This window comes from Rhopilema esculentum, chromosome 14, assembly GCF_057945365.1.
Source record: "Rhopilema esculentum isolate cy_ngs chromosome 14, ASM5794536v1, whole genome shotgun sequence".
Taxonomy (NCBI): domain Eukaryota; kingdom Metazoa; phylum Cnidaria; class Scyphozoa; order Rhizostomeae; family Rhizostomatidae; genus Rhopilema; species Rhopilema esculentum.
In genome coordinates, this window is record NC_142828.1 from 5,321,335 (window position 1) to 5,333,924 (window position 12,590).

General features: G+C 36.5%; 1 protein-coding gene across 1 annotated transcript in view; it reads left to right on the plus strand.

Moving 5' to 3' along the window:
* The window catches only part of LOC135696145 (attractin), a 38,767-nt gene extending 35,512 nt beyond the window's left edge, over positions 1 to 3,255 (plus strand). The window contains exons 29-30 of the mRNA XM_065215428.2: positions 1,004 to 1,103; positions 3,064 to 3,255. The gene's annotated coding sequence lies outside the window, so the exon portion shown is untranslated. The remainder of the gene's footprint in view (positions 1 to 1,003; positions 1,104 to 3,063) is intronic.
* The last annotated feature ends 9,335 nt before the right edge of the window (positions 3,256 to 12,590 follow it).

A 12,590-nucleotide genomic window follows, 5' to 3' on the forward strand; every position in this document is an offset into this window, starting at 1 on the left:
TGTATAATTTTTGTTCTGCACTACTACCACACAATACAATCATCTGGTATTATTGGTATTATCAGCGTTTGTTATACCAAATTACTGGGCATGATTTTAAGCTACTAATTTAATTCAAGCAAGCTAAAACAAAGTTCATTTCTTTTTTACATTAATAGCCATTCTATATATGTAAAACACTTAAAGACAGCCAATCTTGTTTTGAAGGTGAACATGCCCCAAAACCTGCGTGGATGTGTCCATTATTATTTGTACTTTGCTACTGGAATTCGCATACATTTTTCATCGCTTGCTTTATAGAATGTCTCTAGCACCAATCCTGATATAAAACAGTAATTTTAACCATTGAAAAATATAATAGTATTCTTACATGTTGTATAAACTACTAGCTTTGATGATAAAATGAGCAGCAAACAGAAACCCAGAGCAAGATGTGGAATTCATCAATACTTATAAAAAAGTATCTAGTTTGCTAGTACTGATATGAAATTTAATCAAAGTAATTATAGATTTTAAGATCTACTAACTTTAACCTTGAAAACAAACTATGAGCATTGTGTTTAGTTATGTTCTTCTTGATCATCTAATACAGTATAAACAAAATGGTTGCTGTTCGAATAGCTATTATCAAAAATCAAGGGCCAGCAATGAGTTTTTTTAGTATGGCAGTTTTTTTTAGGACTAATGTTTAAACAAATCAAGCAACTTAAAATATCACTTTCAGTGGCTAGAAACTTTGTCGAAGCTTCGCAGGAAATCTTGAATTTTTTATTTTCCTGCCAGGAAGAAAACTCTTTTCAAAGCCTGATCTGAACAATGAATTGAACTGGAAATGAACATTTACAAAATTCTAGGGAAAATAATTCACCCTAGACCTAAAACAGGCATTTGTCCAAAAGTTATGGTTAATATCAACAAGTTAGATTTGGTAATTGCCTTATTTCTGAAAAAGAAATGCAATAAAAACATGTGATTTTAAATTCTTCATGAATTTAACTTCCAGGTGCAAAATGGCTGGAGCAGAACATGCAGTAGAAGCAGCAGCCAATCTTAAAGGCTGGCAAAGATATTTCAATTCAGTCACAATAGCAGGCCGACGAAATGTGAGTATTTTTTTATAAGCAACAATTAAAGAGGATTCCCAATTTTCCATAGTTTCATGTTTCATGCTCAGGCAACAATCATTAAGCAAAGGGTCAAGATAATAAGCTTTTTCCACCATCAAAAATTGAGCCTACAATAGTGACCATTTACTGGAAAATATTGCACAAATTGGGAATATTGAAGCCCCTCCATCTGAAAAAATTGAGGCCACAAAGCTTTTAGCGTCTTGTAAAAGCCTGTCAGTAAGTCTTGGAAAATATTTTAATCTTCTCTATTTTGCAAAAAATATCTTCAGGTAAACATTCTAGCTTCCAAAGTAAAACAGTGAATCAATCTGGAACAATCTTAAGACTTTCTACACCATAGTGTCTATCATCAACCTATCACTGTGGGCGATTCAAAGCATTAGAAAGTTTTTTGTGTGTGTTGTGTGGACAACTTTCTCGAGAGCAAATTCTTCAAATGGTTTGTGATGGGTGTCTTTGCTTTTTCACAAACCTCTTGTTACTTTGTTGATTCCATACCTGCAATTATTTCCGTACTGGCTTTGTTTTCCATTCCCCCTCTTTCAAGTACACCACAACAATTTCACCCTTGTCTTCTACCTTGAACCTTGCAACTTGACTGTCTATGGTTTTTTCAACTTTCCCAGAGTTTTTCTCCAACATTGTGGTGTTGTTACCAACGGTTTTGTGAGAAATGCAGGCCCTGGAATCTCAAGAACATCATTGTAACTGTCAGTTAAAAAAAGCACCCTATAAGCCTGGAACTTTTTAAGCAAGCTTTTGACTTTCTAGTGCTTTTCCAGAAGGTTCTCATGTCTATTACTCCTGCACCATCTGTTAAGGTATTTTCAAGGTTAGTTAACATTTGTGGATTATTGTTGGGATGTCGGTGTGGATAAATGCTTTTGACAATGGCACTGAAATGACACTTACTTTTTCACTACATTTGTTCAATTGATATATGCTTTTACACAAGGCACCCTCTATACACAAAGGAAATAAAATAATAGATTGTGTTACATTAGTAACCATTTTTTTCATTTTTCCTACCAATTTCTTACTTGTTCTTTCAACTTCCCTACCAAGAATATGCCTCTTTTCACATGTTCTAACAGTTCTGAGCTCTACAAGCACATATTTTGCTTCACTATTTGTTTACAAATCGTTTGTGACTACGATTACATAAAGTGCCCGATAGGCAAAAAATTCAGAGTAAGAATGTGAAGACAGGAAATGCTTTTACAAAAATAAACCAAATATCACTTTGAAGGTTTTTATAATTCCAAGAATATGAAATGAGCAAATGAATGGAAATTCAAGGGGAGCACTTTTCCTCTCACGGTTAGTTTAGGAGAGTAATTCACAGCTTGTTTCAGGTTTTGAGGGGAGCTAAGAGGCAAGCCTAGGTATCGCTTTCCTTAAACGGCCAGGCCTGCTCTTACCTTTAATCTCTTAAATCTATTGAAGTGCAATGGGTGCTTGTTTAAGGGGTTGTGTCTATTGCTATTTTTAATTCAAGATTGGGTGCTTTTTTGAGTGGTTATTCTTTGATAAGTTGGTCCCACACAACAGGGGGACAGGGGGCTGTGGCCTCCCACTTTTTGGCTAAATAAATGTAAAATCAGCTCAAATTATCTATCTAGATAAAACTGTGGGTTACAAGAAATAAATTGAACTAAAGTCTGCAAATAAAATTGTGTCAACAAAACAGTGTCTACCTCCCTGGCCCCTCCAGTTTAGGATGAGTGGAATGGGCCCTGTTGAGGCATGCTATGCAAAACAGATTCACAGAATTATTCTAATTGGCTACTTATTTCAATATTTCCATTAGTATACATGGCTGATCAAGAGCCTTCAATTAAAGATTATAAACTCAGGCCTACCTCATGATTCTGATGACACTTTTGTTTAAGTTTCATAAAAATTAAGGTTACAATATTTTGTTTTTTCTCAGGTCGTCTTTGCCGTTTATGGTAGTCTTTTTGCCATTTATGGAATGTACAAGCTGACAAAGAAGAGCAAGAAGTAACCCAGATATATCTAAAAAAATTCAACCTGTTAAGGTAATTTTCAAGAATTGCACTGTTCTGACTGAAGTAGAATGTAAAGTTTGTGTGAATATGTCAACATAATGATCTATGTTCAATCAAGTTGTGTTGATTATCATCTATTTGTCTGCTCACCACTTCTGGATCAATTTGACAATCTTACTTCTCAATTATTGAATCCTGACTCTCATCAATGTACCACTACATCAGATCTTTTCATAAAAAGGGTAGTCTGGAGCAGCATGTTTCATTTAAAATCATTGGCTTAGAAATTTGTAGTTAGATTTCGGTTTAACTCCTTGCTTGAAAAGTTCCACACATAAATGTGTCACTGTCTCGATAGATTAGCGAAACGTGGAAGGACTTGGCTTGTTCTAACATCAAGAATTTGTTCATTTTTCTGATATGCTATTGTAGTTCCATGCATAATCCTTGACATTACTTTGGCGTGTAGAAAAAGACATTTCCAAATTGCGACTATGAGTTCCATGCTTAATGCTATTAACAGAAAAAACCATCTTTTTCTACACACACCAAGGCATCTACAGTCTAAACGACACCAATCACTTTATAACAGGCTACTAAATAGTTTTATGTTCTTGATTCCTGGCATCTATAAAGAAATAAGCATTGATAATTGCATATTGTAAACCAAGATATTTACGAAGTTAAGGCTAAATATAAAGTGGTGTTTGAATTATTGTTTGTGATTGAAATGAAATGGTGATTGATAAGAATGTACAGCCGTTCTATATTTCATAAGGTTTAAATGTATTTCATAAGGTTAGTCAAAATTACTGTTTGCCTATCTGTCATAAGGTGCTCGATGCCTTATAGTCAGAGCTGTACATTATGTTACTTGTATAGAACAGGACGGGTCTAAGCTCCAAGTTTCACGCTGAATTCGATCATCGGGCAACTGTGTTAGACCTAAACATCAACATCAAATGTGTCTGAAGTAAGTAACCCCCATTGGTACCAGCTCTGAATAATTGTCTACCAGCTTTACTAAACCATCCTTTGCAAGGAGAAAAATTCTCCTGCTATTGTTAATCATTGTTTTATTTCATTCCGACTGCTTAAATCATGTTTGGGTATGGTGCCCTATTGCATACACCCACAGAGCATTGATTAAACCTCAATATCAAAAGAACTAGGGCCCCGAACAAAAGGGATAAGCAATTTCTAAAAACCATTGCGTGAATGATATGGATTGGCGAGAGCTGCAATGCTTTGTATATCAGTGGTGTTTATCAGTGTCAAGAGAGAAAAAAGCCAAATCAGATGAAAATATTGTTATGAGTAAATGTGAATGGCCTATCCTCGGATGGGATGTTTTGGGGTCCTCTTTTCGAATGGCGACACTCGTGTCACAAAAGACTCGATCCAGTCTTTTTTATCAATATGTGCCAAATTTCTGCGATGGTCAGTACGTTTTGCTGATCCTCCATTTTGAAAAACATGGTGCCATATAGCCTTGAAATTGTTGCTGTTTTTTGTCGTACTGCAAGCAAGACTGTGAACTTCCCATAAGACCACGAAAACCAATTCCAATGGAAAGCAAAAGGGAATATAGAACATTTGCTCGCAATCGAATGAACAAAAGTTGGCCTAAACAGGGATAAAATAATAAAAGCAAGTATCGAACGTCAACTGTGTTTAGTCGGTGTTCGCACAGTAACGCCTGATATTCGGTTTGCCCCTTGATCAGAGGTATCTGTATCCATTTGCACATTCAATAAGCTCTCCTTGTGTAGCGTATTGGCACAGATTAGAGAAGAGAGAAAAATGTGGATACAGTGGGGACAGAGAGTTAGTCTCGGGAGCCTGCGTGGCGAGGCGAGCGGGGCGACATCCCTTTGCTCGATGTATACTATAAAGCAACTTTCTCTACCTTTCAATTCTCTATAGCTTTCAATGAATCATAAGATTAACTAATGTTTCTAACTTCCATAAGTGTCATTGTGAGCTTATTTTTCAAAATGGCTGTTGTTGAGTTGTTGTTGAGAACTATTAATACATTAGTCTGCGCAACAGAGCCGCTTTTCTTGTTCGCTGACATCAACGTTTTATTCTAAGCACTAGAACAACAACTCCATGTTTTTCTGTAATTTTAGTTGTTCAAAAGAACAAATAGACCTATTCTATTATCCTGATGCCATTCATTTATACTTCTGTTCGAAGGCGCCACTTTGAAAACTGAAAAAAAAACAATTGAAATTCCCCCAACCAATCAAATTCGGTTCCTTGATTTTGAGGAACCTGTGAAAAAAAAAATCAGCTCGGCTTCGCAGACTCTACTTTTTCTCCTATTTCCAATTTTGTCAAGAGAGTCTGCATTCAGGCTACTGAAACATTTGCTTGGTCCGAACAGTTGCTTCTCATCATCATCAGGTACCATGTTCTATCAGAAGGTTGGCTACCATGACCCTCCAACTATCCCAAAATCTGAGTTTTGGTTTGTTGTCATGGTCATAGTTGCTTCTCACTCGCATGTAATTTGCAGCTTTATCCTTTGTTTTGTATAATTGATTTATTTAGTTGATCCTTTGTTTTGAACATAGACTTAAAAAACCAACATTGTGTGTTAATTAATATCACATTTCTCAGCTGGGTATGATCATGCGTATATCTATGCGAGAAGGTAAAGATAGCGCTGTCGTTGGCATGGTCAACAAAAGAAAAGGTTTTTTTGTCTTGATTCTCGTTTGAAGATATCAATTGGATTTCGAAGTTTCATGTAAAGAGTGCTGATCAATTGTGTATGCCCATGTCTTTCTTTCGTACCTTTAATCCTGTTAGTGTTTCTATATATACATATATATATGTAACAATGTAGCCGTCCACATCCTCTGTAATTCTAATTTGATATCATAGTTAGTATTTAAACCACCACCTTATATTCCGTTCTTTATACTACTTTGAGCATGGCCCAGGGTATGTAGCAATACTCTGATTATGTTATTATATTGATATAAATATTTCTCCTCTGTTTACTGAAGCCTGTCTAGTTTATAAACAAAATTTTGCTACTAGGGCAAATGTTTAGTTCCCAGCCTCTTTTAGTGTTTGGTTAGAATGCCTTCCAATGTTTGGTCAAATGTTTAATCGGATGTTGGATGACATGACGGATCTTCTCACTACCTGATTCAGAGTGCCTGGGTGAACCGTTAAATCAGATGTTGGATGACATGTAGCATTGTCACACTACCTGTGTCAGAGTGTCTTTCAGTGTTTGGTCAAATGTCATATCGGATGTCGGATGACATGTATGATTGTCTCACTACCTGTGTCAGAGTGCCTGGGTGAACCGTTAAATCAGATGTTGGATGACATGTAGCATTATCACACTACCTGTGTCAGTGTATCTGTCAGTGTTGGGTCAAATTTTATATCGGATGTTGGATGACATGAAGGATCGTCCCAGTACCTGTGTCAGATTGGTGCCTTTCAGTGTTTGGTCAAGTGTTGGAAGACACGTCCTATGTCAGAGTATATTTTAGTGTTGAGTGAAATGTTAAAACTAATGATGGATGAGCTGTTAAAAATAATTTTCAGTGGCACGTGCCCCCTTCCTACCACTTTACATTATATCTGCTACATTAGGGACGAGAAGCGCCCCATTTAACTCACCATTCCTACCACCCCCTCCCCCCAGCTCAGATACCCATCTAACCTTTCTCAAACGCTTCTGCTTATTATCAAACATTGTTATTTTGCTGCTAGTCGTGCGAGGATGGCTCAGTTGTTAAAGGCGCTGACTACAGACACAGGGGTCTGTGGTTCTAGTCCCTGGCATGATCAAACTTTCACCCAGAGTGGGGAGAGTCGCCAGCTCTCTGTAATTCGAGGCATAGGAATCACGAGGTGTGGTCACATTGAGAGGAAGGACCAGGACACTGCTCGATAAGCATAGCTTCTCAGTGTCCTTAAAACTACCTTCGGATGCTAGGTAGCAACAAATACAAATACAAATAGTCGTAAAAAATTCTGCTTATAAACAAATAACCAGTTTAAGGTAAATAACTTTCTATAACTTTTATTGACTTTATCCCCTTTTTGCGGCACAAAATCGTTATTTTGAATTAGCATTTTCTGTTGGATTTTAAACCTGACCAGGTGGAGTAGAGGCTGTGCCTTTGCAAATGTTTAATACGAGTGAAAGTTTGGAAAATATTTAGCAAAATAATGATGTGTCGGACGGAATAGATAGCATTATGACTGTTGGCAAAAAACACGGTAATATAATGCTTGACTTGAAAGCTTCAACTCGTAAGATTATCAAAAAAAAGATACATTCAACGTTTTTAAGACTTACTCAAAACGGAAAATGTTGAATCCTTAAATATAATCCAACCTAAGTAACAAATGCAACATTTCTGTATCGAATGTCTATACAAAGTAGAGGGAAAGGTCCATTTACCATAGTAAAAGGCCTATCGTTAGCAGCACATGTGAATATGTTGTATTGTGATTTAAATATTGAAAACGAGACTGTACGAGAAAAGGAGATTAAGAAGTACCGGATGATAGTTAAAGTGATTAGAGTGAAGTTGAGTAGAGTGAAGAAAAGGTGTTTGAGAAATTGAGGAGAATATCGAAGAGAATTCACGAGGTTTTTGTGTTATTCCTGCCAAGTCGGACACTCCGTTACACACACAATTTCAAGCACACTTTTTGTCACGCTTGGTAGTATTATTGATATCTTAAGAACATTCTATTTTATAATGGTTGACTTTTTTGAGAAAACAACTTTACTGTTCGAATTTCTATTGGACGGAAAGCCAATAAATTGTTAATGAAGTCAGTAGAGGGTTTTTTACTATATAGTACCAAAATACTTGAATCTGTCTTTTTCGTACAAAAGGCATTAGCTTTGGCTAATGAATAACGTTCTGAGTTTCAAATTAGGCCTTTTTCGTCCAACAGATTTTTCAAAAAATACCTGGTGCTTTAAAAAACATAGAAAGATGATTTTCAAGCTGCGGCACTGGCATTTTTATAAAATTTCATCTTTAAGCCATCAAAATTTGCCATTTTTCCGTTAATTTATTAACTTTTTCTGAGGTTTAAATGTTAACTCTAATTCAAAACAACACCAATCACAGCACCACATTAGCTGACATTGTGCTGTCACTTAAGCCTAACAAATTCCTGTAATATGTACACTGTTTTTCGTATAAACTCTTCAACCAGGATGAAAAAATTCATTCAAAAAACAGAATAATTTGATCTATTTATATATTCTCTAACGTGGACACCTCTTTAATGCCCCATGCGTTACCCACATTTTCCGGCAGACCCACATCTTGCAGCCCTCCCCCTCTGTTTAAGAGCTCTAACGACCGTATTAAGCAATCCCTTACTGTTTTAATCTTCCAATTTTTACCGTTCTGCCCACGTGTCGATATGCTTATTTATGACAGCGGCGTGTTGGGAGCTAATCTTTCTATGCAAGATTTAAAAGACATTTAGATTAAACACAAAAAGGTGAGGTTTAATGTGTGTTCGACAAAATTTATGCGCTCAGAAACCAGACGAGTCCCCTTATAAACCTGGCCGTCCAATAAAGTGAAAAGCCTCAGAAATTGTTCATTTAACGCTGATTGGCAGCATAGTTACTATATTGGCAGTCAGAGTATCATATTGAAACGTTAAGCTGTCGTTTGGTTTTATTAATCCATACGTACACTACTAGGCTTTACACCGTAAATAAAGCAACCTCACCTCGAGAGTACCGCGATGTTGCAATGACTCATACGTCTCGTCTTGACTTCGAACAAGAAGCACATGTTAAAATGAAGGGCAATTGAAGGAGGTGCTTTTAAGCTGCTTTTAGCGGGAATGCTATCAGGAAAGTATTCAGAACTTTTGTTTTGATGAAAACAGAGACTGGAAAGCTAGCTTGAAGGCTATCATCTCATTTTTGCTTGTCTTTCCTGCTTTAATCCATATGGGGCCAGAAGGGAGAGGGGGCAATATATTCAAATTAATGAAGACGTTTTTTTATAAAGGCTGTAGGGGACTTTGTTCTTTTTCTGGACAATTTTTACAGCTAACCATAGAGCCACTTCTGAATGAAGTGAAAAGAGATTTTATCGAGGAATGTGGTATTTTTTTAAGGAAAAAGGATAGCAATATCTAAAATCATCGTATGTAAAAACCTGAAAACTGCATCACTCAAGAGTTCAGAATCCGTCAAAGTTATAAACCACTGGTCCTTGATTTAGCGATTTGAAAGAAACAGAAATAATCAGTTTCTGTCCATTTATCTTGCAGCTGATCTACCGTATTGCCTCTAATAAACAGTGAACCTCAAATAGACCCCTACCATATAATAAACGCCGTGCCTTTAATAAAAGTCCAATAGAAGTCTTCCATCTTATCAACGCCTCTTTATGATAAGAGCCTCCCTAATATAAGCACCACTCTGAGACACGCTTCATAAATAGAGTTGTAGAAAATGGATAAAGGTGCATATGTACCGACACTGTCTGCTTTCTTCATTATTTTCATGGGAACAGTAGGAAATTAAACGAAATATTTTTTAATTCCGCTTTCTTTCGTTCATAAGTAAAGCCAATGTATCGCAGTGTTATTTTGTTTTAGCTACCTGTATGTGCTGAGTTATTGCAATCGGTGTGCGAACATTATTTAATGCAGGATCGACGACTTGCCACTTCTCTTCTGCGTGTCCATATAACTTTCGATAGTATGAAATGTCTATCTATTCAGTTGTTTTGTAACGGAAAGTGGTTTATATATGGCTGTACGGAAAGTGGTTTATGTATGGCTGTAAAGCAAGCAGCTAACGAGTTGTGTTTAGATGTCCGTTGGACGTATATACATATTTTAGAAAAAGGCTGAAAAGCAAATACTTTTTTCTTCATAAGAACAATGTTTTGCAAGATAATTTAGGTCCAGAATTACCTTTTTTAATAAATGTTATAAGAATACTTCGTGTACCGTGTTGCTTACTGTGAATTTTGCCAATGTAACTCTTTTGGTACTGGCTGTTTCCAAATTCCCAGTTTTTCTTCTATAGAAGGCCGTTGAACCATAAGTAGGTATGTTGGATATGTCACAAGCCAAGTGCAATCAAATCGCACCATATAATTTCTTACATCATACCATATAATTTCTTACAGATATTGACCGAAAATTATTGCTTCAACGAGAATAAACTGCCCGATAATTGCTGGAATCCGATAACTTTTGTCTGATTAGAAGGGCTTCTGCCATTTCAGCCACTATGTATCCTACGTCTATAGCCTCGATTCTCTGTCTACAGAACTTTGGTGTTGATTTTAACCCCAGTTTGTTTAAAGAATCTTTGAGGAAAAGACTATAGATTTTTGCTTCTTTTTAGGAAGAAACTAACTGCCGTTATAGCGAGCATTTCAAAAGTCTGCTTTCTGCTCCACCTTACAGGTCAAAGTTTCAACTGCATGGTATGCCAAAGTCACTTTTGAACAACGATAATATAGTTAGCAAATAAATTTAGTACCAGAATGAAAAAATAATAGTTGATTGTTGAAAGCACGACGTTTCGAGCATGTACTCGTTATGCTCGAAACGTCGTGTTTTTAACAATCAACTATTATATTTTCTTCTGGTACTAAATTTATTTGCTAACTATATTATCGTTTTTCTGGATGAAGTACTACACGCAACGTTCATATTTGATTGGATTTCACTTTTGAACAGCTGATTTACCAAGAAATTTAGAGAGAAAAGTCTTGGCAGAAAATCATTATCTGTTTCAGAAATTTTATTCCAATGACAATGGGTTGCTGTTTACGAACTCAATACTGAGTAAAACAGTCTGTTGCACAGATTTGTGAAGAAAACCTTTCAAATTTGCGTATCAGGTGTACATTTGAGACCTTCAAACATGCAAGTGCTTGTGCCTTCTTCTTTCCTTAAATGTTGCTTTGCGAATCCCTTGTGCGTAGGACTACATTGACGATTTCTTTAGCACTATCTAGACATTTCTTTAAGTACATAGCCAAGCGCGAACCCTACAGCACATCAGGCAATCAAAATACTTGCTGTGATTTTAATTCTTTGTCAACTACAGACGATGCTATCTAAAGCAGGTACGTTTTTAAAGAACTTTTGCTTTGTGTTACAAGGTGTCTTATACTTTTATTGAGGACTGTCTACAGATCCCTTATTTTCTTGTAAATTAAGACATTTTAGGTAGTTGTGATGCTTGAAGGCAAAAGGGTTTACGCAGCAAAAGCGTCACAATGTTTGCTTTGTTTTTAACACGGCTGTTGTAGAGATGCACAAAGACAGAGGTAGAGAAAGGGGCGAACTGTAATTGTAGATAGTTGTAGGTTATCAGTGCAGAGAGAACTGTACTGATAATTCTCCCCCGTGATTTGGCCCAGTTCAATCCTAGGAATGGTTAGTAAAGACCGAGATACAGGGGGGCCCTGGCCCCGTTCAAAAACTTTACTGGTATAAGTAAAACACTTTTATTTTGTAAAATATGGCTGTTTTCACACTTATTTATCAGAGCTGGCCTCCCAAACAGAAAGTTGTATCTCGGTCTTTGGGTCAGTAGCCTACTAATTTCAGTGAAAAATATTTTAAGCAGATTTAGCTGAAAAGTCTAGTCTGGGAATCGTCAAACAAACGGAATATTGTGGCTGCACTGTAACGGCAAACTTTCTCTTCAGAATTCTAGAAATAAAAGGCATTCGGCTTTGTAGACATCGATATTAACATGAGAAAGTTTGAACTTGAAGGTGTTAATGTAATTTCAAAACATCACACCTTCCTCAACAAACCGAAACAAAGGCATGCTCGCGAGTCGGGAATAACACCCCTTGCGCATTGTGTTATGAATTGGAGCATTGTTACGAGTTGCGGACAGCGCTTTGCGCTTTTAACAATCAGCAACTAACACCCGAAGACAGTAGTTGGGTGTCAACATCTTTTAGTGATGATTGCTCATTTGGAAGCCCTCATGTTCCTTTTAACAACTCTTTCTACTTGCATATGGGTATAAAACGTGTGACAATTGGATACCAGTCAACTCCTAATTATTTCTTGCCTTTATACAAATCGACTCAAAGACTTTGATAATTATAACTAATGATAATGTAATTTCTTTTTAATATATGGATACGAAAATGATGATTAAATGAAATTTAATCAGAGTTAATTTCACGAGGGGCTTTTGCACTGGCTGTTACTCCTGAGTTGATTATTGACTGTTATTCATATTTTTGGTCTCATGTGCCACGCTTTCTCGTGGTTCTCTTGCATTTGTGTTACTCGTTTATTGGTATTGCGAAGTGGTCTTGGCCTCCGGGGGTTTTGTTTAGTAATGCTAGGGCAACATTTATGGCTCATGGTGGTTTTCATTCCCTAGGTTATTCTTGGGGGTATTTAAGGTTTTTAGCATATTGTTGGTTTCACT